The sequence below is a fragment of the Vanessa atalanta genome, chromosome 19, assembly GCF_905147765.1.
Source record: "Vanessa atalanta chromosome 19, ilVanAtal1.2, whole genome shotgun sequence".
NCBI lineage: Eukaryota > Metazoa > Arthropoda > Insecta > Lepidoptera > Nymphalidae > Vanessa > Vanessa atalanta.
Window position 1 is genome coordinate 9210915 of NC_061889.1, and position 12469 is coordinate 9223383.

Sequence of the window (12469 nt, forward strand, 5' to 3'; positions counted from 1 at the left end):
GATTAAAAAAAAAGTTACATGTCAGGCTAATGCAGATAATTGGTTACGTCATCAGTAATCGGACACCGTGCTATGAAGAAACACGCTATAAACTCAGAATGTTGCCCATAGGCACATCACATAATTTACGATCTGTCTCACCGTAGATTGATTGCTTCAATAAATACGTTCCGGGAACAGCAATTTGTATATTTCGATGACCTTTACTGTAGTCTGCATACCATTAATAGCTGTAAGAATAAAAGCGTGAATCGCTTCATGACTTTGGACGCATCATACAGTAAAATGCTTGAAGACATAAAAATATACCCTTTTATAACTTTGTAAACTTCTAGTGAACATTTTGGTGCTTTATATATATGTGGACAATGTTTTATATGATATATGTTGGCGAATGAGCAAATGGATCACCTGATAGTAGAGAAACACTGATAATATTAGAGGTTTCTGAAGTGGTGTCGTAAATAAACACAGTTTTTTCGCTTACATTACACATTTATCCCTTACTTTTTACGAGAAATAATGGCTTATGGTGCGAAGCCAGGGCGGGTCGCTAGTGAATATTAAATTAAATACAAGCTTTTATGTAGCGCTAACTTAAACCAAATCTATCTATCTACAATACAGATTGCATGATAACCAGAAAAGTATGTGAATATGAACCAATTCAAAATTCGTTTGCAAAATTTCACCCACACATACTAGTTGAAGTTAAATTTAAGCTTTTAACACAGAATGAATTAATTTATTTAACTTTTATCCTCGCCCACTCTATCAATCGTCTTTAATATATAAAGACTATTAATACCTCCTTAAATCATTTATACACTAAGGCTATTATTATATACAATTTGATAATATGATTATATCCACTTGATTGCTTCAGGCAACGGTGACTATTCTCAACAAAGTCCAGTCAACTGCATAAAAGATATTATAATGTGGCACCCTCATTCCTTAACGAGAGTCCAAGCCAATCTAAGATAACTCAACGCTAGTCCAATGGCTGTATGACGTATGTATTTTCCTAAGCACGTTAGTAAGATAACAAATTTCTCAACTCATTTTTTCGTTCTACCCGAAAGACAAAGATCTCAACTTGTACAGCCATAAAAACAAAAAAAAAACACCAACGAGATATATAAAATATAAACGCATTAAACGCACAGTAAACAAATAAAACGATACTAGAGATTAATTTTAATTAATGCTACACGAATTAAATATTCTGTTTCAGTCCAAACAAATTTTGAATAACTTATAATCAGATAAAAAATAATTTAAGACCGTTTCAGATAATTTATTCGAGTACACTTATCTGGTTCGTATCAATAATTAAACAGAGAAGTTTGGACGAATATCAATTATTCAGTTATGCGTGACCACAGCTCCGAATACCTCTAAACCCACTCGAATAGTAAACATATACAATGGATTCTATTTGCTTATTCATAATTAACACGATCCTAAACAAACAATTATACTGATTATATCATCATTGCCATCCGTTTGTTCGAATATAAAAAATATATTAATTATACGACTTTCTATTTTATTAATTTAAATATATATTTTTTAATAATTAAGTTTTTTCTAAATAGATTTACAATATGCAATCCAATATTTATAAGTAATCTTTATTATCGCTGTTCTCAGTCCCTAGCTCTCTTAGAGCTTTATTTCCTGTAAATTCCCTAAATACCCTAGAATACCCTAGGGACGTCACTGTAGCGTGTGAAAGCCATCCCATGATGCCCGCCGAAGAGATGGAGAGGGTACCGCTGGTGTTTCAGAGGATATTCCGCTGTACTAGGGCACGAGCTAGGTGTCCTAGGCACTGGCGAGTCCCAAATAGTGTGGGGAAAACGTGAAACCCGAGTTTCCAGAGACAAAAAAAAGATTCTATGGTGATTTACTATTAAACTTACCCTAAAGCCATCTACATCCAATAGTATAGTGTAAAATTGATCCAATGGTTAAGTCAGACATAACAGACACACTTCTACATTTATAATATTGGTCTACGACCATTTCATCTATACTAATATTATAAATGCGAAATGCCTGCCTGTCTGTCTATCTGTTTGTTGCTTTTTCACGGTCAGGTTTTGGATTTTATTTGGCATTGAAGCAAGCTTGAACCTAACCTAACCTAAAGCACGAGCGAACCGGCAAACGACAACTAGTTTGATATAATCCTACAAAATGCCGATGTAAGCGTGCTAGTAAAAACATATCGAGAGTAGAAAAGATCTTCATTGATGTTCAGTTCTGTATATCTAATATTCAACAGAAGACGTAAGATTGGATTGTATTATTATTAACATAAACTAAAGTATCTCAAAGTATTTCTCATTTTAATAACGATTAAAATCGACTCCGCCTAAAGCGATTACGGTCGATATGTTTTAAGTGTTATTTATTTGATGACGTTCGTAATGGTTCAATTAAAATGTTCATGATAAGTCAAAATGGTTGATGTGAAAACATATTTTAAATTAGTTGTCGGGAGTCGTAAGGTTGGAAGAGTTTATTGCAAAATTTATAACGTCTTGACGGTGACGGTAGACTTTCTTAAAGCCTCTCTGAGTCTCTATGTCATTCTGTGACATACTGACTCTTATGTGTGTTTCGGCGTATACTATATACCTAATTGCCATATACAATTATTATACATAACATACATACATTAGCAGCCTGTAAATTTCCCACTGCTGGGCTAAGGCCTCCTCTCCCTTTGAGGAGAAGGTTTGAGAGGAAGCATATTTGACCACGCTGCTCCAATACGGGTTGGTGGAATGCACATGTGGCAGAATTTCGTTAAAATTAGACACATATAGGTTTCCTCAGTATGTTTTCCTTTAGTGCCGAGCACGAGATTAATTATAAACACAAATTAAGCACATGAAAATTCAGTGGTGCCTGTATGGGTTTGAACCCGAAATCATCGGTTAAGATCCACGTGTTCTAACCACTAGGCCATCTCGGCTTCACAATTATTATAAGAAATACATTTGAATGTGTAATATAGTATGTATTTATATATATATACAAGTAATCCTAGTATATAATGCACCCCGCCAATTAAGCTTTAAGCTTGTGCCAGGAGTGGGGACGACAAAAGTCCAACGGTAAAGGGTTGAGCCTGCGACTTTTTACATCGCTAGACCGTCGCGCTATTGACACTTCGATAAGTTTATATTTACTTGAATTAATTTAAATGGACTTTTATAAACTTAACCGCAATTATAGGTGTAAGTTCTCTACCTAAAGGACGACCGGAACACAACAATACCGAATACTGACGTTTGGCGGTAGAATTTCTGATAAGTTTGTGATAGCTACCCAGGCGGGCTTGCACAAAGCCCTACCACCAAGTTAAGACATACATACTTATGTAACATTTATATCTGTTTGCTGTGTTATATTTTTGGTGTGCAGCATATTTTTATTTGATATATATATATATATATATATATATATTTATTTATGTCTGCCAGGCGACCCATGTCGATAATATTTAATTTTTATTTGCATTTCATGCCTAACTTGTCCATCAGTTGTGGTTAAAACATTGTTGATGTTAGAACATGGTTGAATAAAAAAAAGTAAAGATTAACTATCCCACTGCTGGGCTAGGGCCTCCTTTCCCTTTCAGGTTTGGAGCTAATTCAGTCACGCAGCTCCAATGCGGGTTGGTGGATAGACATGAGGCAGAATATGATCCGCCACGAGATGAATAATGAGATATTTCGAATGAAAACTAAACTGAAACTAACTAGTATTTCTACTAAACTAAACATCGAAATTTAGTTGTGCTTTGAACTTTGAACCTGATATCTTCGTTTAAGATAACCGTCCAATACTACATATATTATACTAAAATGTAACTAAACTATTATACGTTAAAGTTTCATAGTAATCGAATTAGTATTAGTTCTATGTACCCGAAACAAAACAAGCAAAACACACCTTCACAATATTGGTATGATAATTTTACCTACAGCGTGATCAAAAAAGAAATAAAAATAATTTATGATACAATCAACTAACCCATTGTTGCCATGTGAAAGTTTGAGAACCAACGATATGTTAATTATATTTACTCGCAAGGAATACAGATGTGTTGTATTTAGCGTGTTCCGGTCAATGTATATAAAACATCACTACATATTAATAAGCAATTTCCCCCCATATCTGTCTGTCTGTACACTGATGAACTACTGAAACGATATATTTTTTTTGGGTTTTGATTCAAATGGATTGTTGTATGTGCGAGATTTAAGTATATAAATCAATAAGGTTGCGTTTAAATTATCAATTTTACGATGGTTGGATGAAATTACTGACGAGCGCTGCGTACAACAAAACAGCTTTCCATTTTATAATGATGTCTTCCTAACCGATTCTAGCTATAGCAGCTAATCTCAAAGGAGACTAGTGAACTATCCAGGACATATAACAGTGTACCAGTGTGTTCGCAAACACAGGTTGATTCTCCTATACATCACTAGGACGGTAAATCAGTCGTGATCGAAAGAGTTCAGGCGAAAGATATTACGAGGCACGGAAGTGTACATCATACTTCTAGACTCCAAGCTGCTATTAAGAATTTTTCGACGGAAAACCTTAATAACTTTTCATAGGCGCGACCTAAAGTTTGAACCGAGGACCGTGGGATAGACGGCCTTATCTAGCCGCTAGACTTATATAAAATGTTTGACGATATTAAGACACTTATTTCACCCGTGTAAAGTCGGGACGGATAGCTAGTACATAATAAGATGCGACATCCTAGCTTACAAATACGCCGACTTCATTATATAATTAAATATTATAATCATTTACGGAACTCATCTGGATGTCTGTGATGTTAAATAATTAAATAAAACTGCGGCATTAACACAGTTAAAGAAATATAATAAACTAATCGATCCGCGTGGTTTGATCCGCTTAAAACGTTCTGATCCAACCCCAATGGGCAATACCGGGATGATAAATAGTCTGTAACCTTCCTCAATATTAGGGCTATAACATTCAAAAATATTTTCTCAAATCCGGTCTCAAAATCTCAAAAGTAGTTCAAGTTAAACGGGTTCAAACAAACTATTGTTTGTTTGAACTTAAGTATTATTATACTTTAGCTAGAAAATATTTGTCACAACGTATATTGTCGTCGTCCTGTTCTACCAACAATCCCACTGGGCAAATCCCACTCTTCTTAAGGAGAAAGTTTAGTTCACCACGCTGTACGCTTAACCAGATCACAAACCAGAACTGGATTAAGCCATTCAGAGGCCCCTAGCCAATTTTGGTCCCGCTCCCCTTAAATAGACTTCTAGGTTTATAAGCATACCGACACTAATCACAATATCTCGGCAATAATTAAGTATTATTAATAATTTATTCACACAGGTAGGCGCCTAGATGGTGCCGAGCCCAAAGGCAATTGCCTATATCATTTATTTGAAAGTATGATTAATCCGGGAGAGAATCGAATCTTAATCTACTATCATCGCTTAAAATTAATATAAAAAAAACCCAGTCGAACATCTGACATCTTGGTGAATAGGTAAATTCTACTATTTATTTATTTTATAAGATTTCTTATACCTAAATACGTCTTATTACCTCTATCTAAAACGCTGATCAAAGTAGGATTAATTTACTTGATTTTATTGGTCGAAAGCAGCCAATGACGCTATTGGCGACCAATCAGCGTTGAGTATTCGGTCAGATTAGTAAATTTTCATTTTCGTTTCACTCTTATTAGCTTTTTATTATTATTTCTTTTTTAATGACACTACTTTTCAGCCTTTACAAATAAAACTATCAATTTCTATCTATTTCATACGAATAAAAGTAAAACAGAAATTAGTTAAAAATGCAATAACATAAGTTATTTATATATATTTTTTATATACATAGCTACGAACAATAAGCTAAAAATCTTCTAAATCATTCTCTGATCCGGTCTTTTGTCTTATGCAATGTCGTTGCATAACTCAACCGGTTGCTCAGGACTCCCACGTGACACACGGACGTAGAGACTGAGACTGGACGTAGAGTCATGTTAAAAAATAAAAAATAAAAAATTTCGCACGAAAATCAATCATTGTAATTAAATTCCGTTTCTTCATCTGACCCAAAATCGTATAAAACTCAGCACCTAAAATATAATTTCTAGAATTATTTTCTTAATATGGCGCCATTGTTTTGTTCTTTCTGGTTTCCGCCTTTGCTGTACATTTCTATTATTTTAAATTTGGAATTTTGATGTGAGTGCATGTTTTTATTTCCAGGCAACATCTTATCAAAATTTAAGGATTACAATTATGGTTTGTCTTATTTTTGTTTTGTATCAATTGTTGTCAAATGACCTTAGTGGGACTCAAGTATCCTAGGTTGGTCTGAGTGGTATACGTCCAGCCTATCACGCAGACTTCTTTATTATTGATCACCATTATAAGATTGTAGTCCAGAATCTCCTCGACAGCGTTTGTAGCATTTTCCCTAGATTTTATTTAAGTTGTATAAAATTGGTGAAAGTAAAAAAAATTTTATAATTTTGTGTAACCGTATGTATTACTTACCTTTGCAGGGCGCCATACAATGACCCACTAAGAAGTTATTTATAATCCGTCTAGATTTCTAGCATTGTTTTTGCCTAGACTACTAGCACAGTCAAATCCTGCTCTACGTCAGACTCTATCTAAAATCTGTTGCTTGTAATCATTTATTAAACTAGTATAAGTTCATTAAAATAGACAATGTTGTTTGATTGTACACAATCTTAAAACTGAAATAATTTAACAGACCTAAATCTAGCTATCTCTTTCTTGTGGATATGGTTAAAAAGGATAGCAATAGTTTTTGTCTGAGTTAATTACATTTTTATACAAATACTGCAACAAGATCAACACATATGTATTTAAAAACGCGAATATTCTATAAGCCCAATATGTTTCTATAAATTGACAACTTTTCCATACAGTGAAAAAAGCTTCACTTCTGTTTCAAATCGATTCGAACCCGTAATCGTCGATTAAGAATCACGTGTTCGAATCACTGAGACATCTGGGATCGGATTAAAAAGCTTTTTCCTTATAACATAAATTATGATAGGTTCGTTTTAGTGAAATAAACTCAAATGGACACGAACGCATAAAAATACTAACCTCTGTATGCCTTTAGACAAAAAAAGTCGTAGTTTTGCTCTAACTTTTTGTTTTTATAGGCTACAGTCAAAAGCAAAACTCTAACTAGTGAAAACTCTCACCAGTAAAAACTTTTTGTTTAAACCTCTTTGCTGTGTCGTAGTCGAAACAAAAATGTCAGTTAATTAAAACAATACCACGACAAAAATGTAACATATTCCTTTTTTAGATAAAAACGTTTTACGCTTTAATTAAATTGTATTTATTGTCATGTTAAAATCCTTACTCAGAATTGAGACGGTCTTATTTGAAAATTTCGACACAACACGTTAATTTGAAAGGGAAAAAATTTTACATTGTACACATGTACTAAATTGCACGCGTTTAAAATTACGAGATCTAATTTTCTTAAATCGTGTAATTATTCCGAGACAATTAATAGCAAATTACTTAAACGACGCGGTGTGCGGTATCTGTAGAGTTATTCTGTAAGAATAAAATCGAAACTCACCGCGGAACACGATTGTGAAATGTCAGAAATTTATGTGTGACATTAACTACATTAATAATAATTGACTACCTCATTGATCTAGTAGCTAACTTATAAGACCCTAAATTTTAGGTAGTCCAAGGTTCAAGCATCAAGTCGGGCTATTAAAAAGTTATGTTTTCCTTCACCGTCGAGCACGAGATGAATTATAAACACAAATTAAGCACATGAAAATTCATTCATCGGTTAAGATGCACGCGTTATAATCACTGAGCTATCTCGGTTCTTTTTATTTATCCTGTGCCTGAACTCTCTCCGGTTGTGTCCGATTCTCATCCCATCGGATTATGAGAGTTAGAGAATAGAACAGACACTTGTGTTTGAGCACACACTCATACGCTATAAATTGTCCCTCGGAGTTGCCTAGTCTCCTTTGACACAACGCATACCAGTCAAATTCCCAGCCTGCAAGATTGTATACGACATTCAACAAACATTGTGACATTTCAGCCAATTTACACGCAACCTTAGTGAATAATACAACTAAATCTCCCTTATGAAACACCACTAGAGAGAACTTTCGAGAATGTAAAACTTAGCTGAAATCGGTGAAGACGACATCATCACCATTAATACCGATAACATATAACTTCAAGTAAAAAAAAAGTTTTTTGCTGAGTTTCATTAGTCGGATCTTCTAACTTCCCGAGGTTCTAAACCGGTAGTAAATTTCATTTTTCTTGACAATCAATTAATAAGAGTAATGCTTCTGAATAAAGATTTTTGACTTTGACAACATGTCAAGAGTGAGAGAAAAAATTAATCCGTACAGAATAACGCTGCTGAACATACTTAGAACGAGATATATTTCACTCGTTAAACATATTTCGTTCGACATCCATTGCTGCTCCCGTTGCCATTCTATCGTATTCGTATCTACGATAATTTGACTTGTAAGTCTTACATTACAAGCTCTAACCAGCAAAACATAATATTTGGATACATTTACTCAACATATGGTTCGAAGATTATGACCTGAGAAAATAACAATTTTATTTTTACTTCTACTGAAAGATTCGAACTTTAAAGGGATAAAACCGACAACGAACAGGAAATTAATCTCTTGCCTTGACGTTTAAATATTACAATGGCCATTTTTTTTTTATAAAACTCTACCTTAAATTCTTGAGTGTGTGGAACCTATACAGACTGGCTTCCAAAAATCCCTACACCAAATAATCTTGTTACTAACTACTGTTTAAGAATCGTCAGAGCACAGTAAAACCGACTGTGGTTTATGCTGCACTGATTATATGAAATATTTATTATTTTTTTCTTAGTAAATAAATAAATAAATAAAAAAAAAAAAAAATAACTGACGAATCTTAACTAGCTCATATCATCACTATAATATAACTCATCGTCTTTACGCCTACTGGAAATCGTACCCTTAACGATAAGGCCCTGAGAATTCGGGATGGCTTCGAACTGCCTTACACACTAGCGAGGAGAAAACGGGAGGGCGGGATTACCTTTGCCCCTGAAGAGAGCTCCGCCGAGCGAAGCACGAGCCGCTGATGCGTTATATTGACGCGATCCTGCCACCTAAAACATTCCTGCCTCCTCCATGAGGTATATACATCAGTAAATGTCCCAATAGTTTAATAGTAACGGACAAGCACCATTTGCATGTGCCCTAATTTCGCTGTAGAAAACTATCGTGTACATTTGTATCCTCAAACATGTATTGGCACCTTCATTGAATGAGGTCCAAGCCTACTCAAATAGAAAGGAGCTCCGGCAACAGTACATAATCAAGATGTCAGTTTACTTTTTACAGAAGAACTTTTTTGTAAAGTAATAAAAATTTATGTAATCATTGTAATTTGTATGTTACATATTATCATTGGGAGGTTTATTGAATAATGTTTTTGTATAAAAGCTTTCTCCGCATCCGCTTGAAAAAGGAAATCGTTGCTTTGATACAGAAAAATTGATTACTTAATAACTTATGTCAATAACATTTACATTCAAGATAATAAATAGACTTTATCGTTACGAACTTTTATTTAAATTAAAAATAGGTAAGACTACCTAAAAAAAAATAAAAAGGGACCACCTGTTGGTAAATGGTTACCATCGCCCATAGATATTGACACCATAAGAAACAATAACCATCTCTTACAACGCCAATGCACTGCCAACCTTGGACAAAGATGTTACATCTCCCTTGCCTGTGTAATAACACTCGCTCACTCACCTTTGAAACTTGCACACAACATCGCTAAGTTGGTATTACTGTTTCGCGGTATAATATGTGGTGGCTTTAACAAAGCCCTACGACCAAGTATATTTAAATAGTTTATAAGGATATTATATTAAAAAAATGTGGACGCAGCTTCCACGATCTTGTTAGTATCAGTAAATAAATTTCATGAACTCATGCGGTACATTGTTTTAAGCTTCCATTCTCATATTCTCTTTATATTAATATTAGATAAAAAAAACACTATTCCTGTTTTTTTGAACGAATGTTTAATACCTCCATATTGTACTTATTAATTTATTGAAAAAGTTACATCATCGATTTATCACTAAAAATTTAAAAGTAACATTCGAACACGCGTTTAAAGATATAAAAAAAAAATATATCATTAAATTATATAATAATTTAAAATTAAAACGCAACAAAGATCAAATATTGTAACAATGAATTTAAAAACAAATTAGAATATCAAATAATCTTTTATATTTTGCTTATTAAGTTATGATATTTATCTAATGAGGATTCGTTTTAATATTTAAATCGTAATAATTTTTAAATTAAGTTAATTGTAAGTTGCTTGTGTAACAGAGAGTAAAATAAACATTGAATGTAACCTATTTTGTTCAATTTTATATTCATATATTTAAAACTAGCTGTGACCGTGCACGTTTGAAAATAGTTAACAATAACTAGCCTAAGTTACTCTTTATTGCATCAGCTATCTGCTAGTGTAATCCCGTCAAAATCGGACCAGCCGCTCCAGAGATTTGCCGAAACAAACATACAGACAGTCAGAAAAATATTGAAAAAAATAATGTTTTGTAATATGTATCGTGTATACATACATACATATGCATTTAGTAAAAAGCGGTATTTTTTTTTAATATTACAAACAGACACTCCAATTTTATTATATGTATGTATATGGACTATGTTTAAAATGCATGCATCGTTCACGTACATTACATTAAAGTGATTAAAAGTAGAAATACTTTTGCATTATAAGGCTTCGTGCACATGCACGTTTCAGCCGCAGCGGAACCGGGTAGACCGTAAAATAATCTGCGAATGCGCGTGCGATTCTATCGTGCCACAATTTTTGTCCAACGGTCAATTTCACGCCTAAGCAGCTGTTTTAATGGGCATTCCGAATTATATTTTTTGTATGAATTTATGAATATTTTAAGAATTTACCTCCTTAATACCGTATCGTCATCGAGTATTATAAATTCACCCTTGTATTTGGCAGGTAAAGATGTACCCAATGTATATGCTTTGTTGGAATTATTATTTGTAGAGTAAGATTAGGTAACAGATTTTTCTAGTCAGTTCTTATACCATTACGTTAAATAAATTTATCAATGAATATAAATAAATTGTAATAAGTTAGAACGCGTGCATCTTAACCGATGATTTCGGGTTCAAACCCAGGCAGGCACCACTGAATTTTCAAGTGCTTAATTTGTGTTTATAATTCATATCGTGCTCGGTGGTAATGGAAAACATCATGTAGAAACTTGCATGTGTCTAATTTCAACGAAATTCTGCCACATGTGTATTCCACCAACCTCATTGGAGCAGCGTGGTGGAATATGCTCCAAACCTTCTCCTCAAAGGGAGAGGAGGCCTTAGCCCAGCAGTGGGAAATTTACAGGCTGTTAATGTAATGTAATGTAATTATTATTATTGAAATAAGACTTCAGCACAGTTAACATTATGTGGTTCTACTGCAATGTGAAGGCAGGTTTACAATTCAATTAGTAGTATACTAATTAGATCTGGTGCTGTGCAAGTTAAAGATTGCAGTTGAAGAAACCTGAGTTTCTTTCGCCGATTCTTCACAGGTGAGAGTTTTCTTCTCCGAACCGGTGGTAGTGTTTACTTTGACTAACTAAATTTATTATTTAGTAATTTAATAAAGGATTATATACAATACTTGTGAAACATAATATATTTCTTAGAAAATAGACATTTTGAAATGTCATTTTATACATTTAAAAAAATTTACTCGTGATTTTATCTCTAGGAATCATAGATTTCCAATTACGTACATTCTATAACATACATACTCCATTATATACAATATTGTGGTTCAGCGTCGGTGGGACTTCGGCGACATTTAAATAAAACCAAAATGGAAGGCAATGTTGAACCATAAAGTAAAAAAAAAATTCTAAATTATGACGTAACCTATGTCTTTCGTACACGTCGTAACATGTAAGTGACATTTATGATTAATGACTCGAAATTATTTAAGTATGTCTCGTAAATCCATCACAAAAGTAAACGACTTTATTATGTACAGCATGGACTTCAAATTTCAATATCACCATCGACGGTCCGGTCTACTAAAACGCTGCTATTAAAACATTTTTCTTAACTTTTCGGTTTCGATGTCATGTGATTTTATTAGAGATAAACCAGAGAAGTAATAAATTGAAATGTACTTTTAAATGTACATTGTATAATCTGTCTTAAGTTTTTGGAAATAAAAACCGAAATAGTTTAACAAATTAAATCATAATTGCTTGGTTTTTATACAATACACGGCTTTGT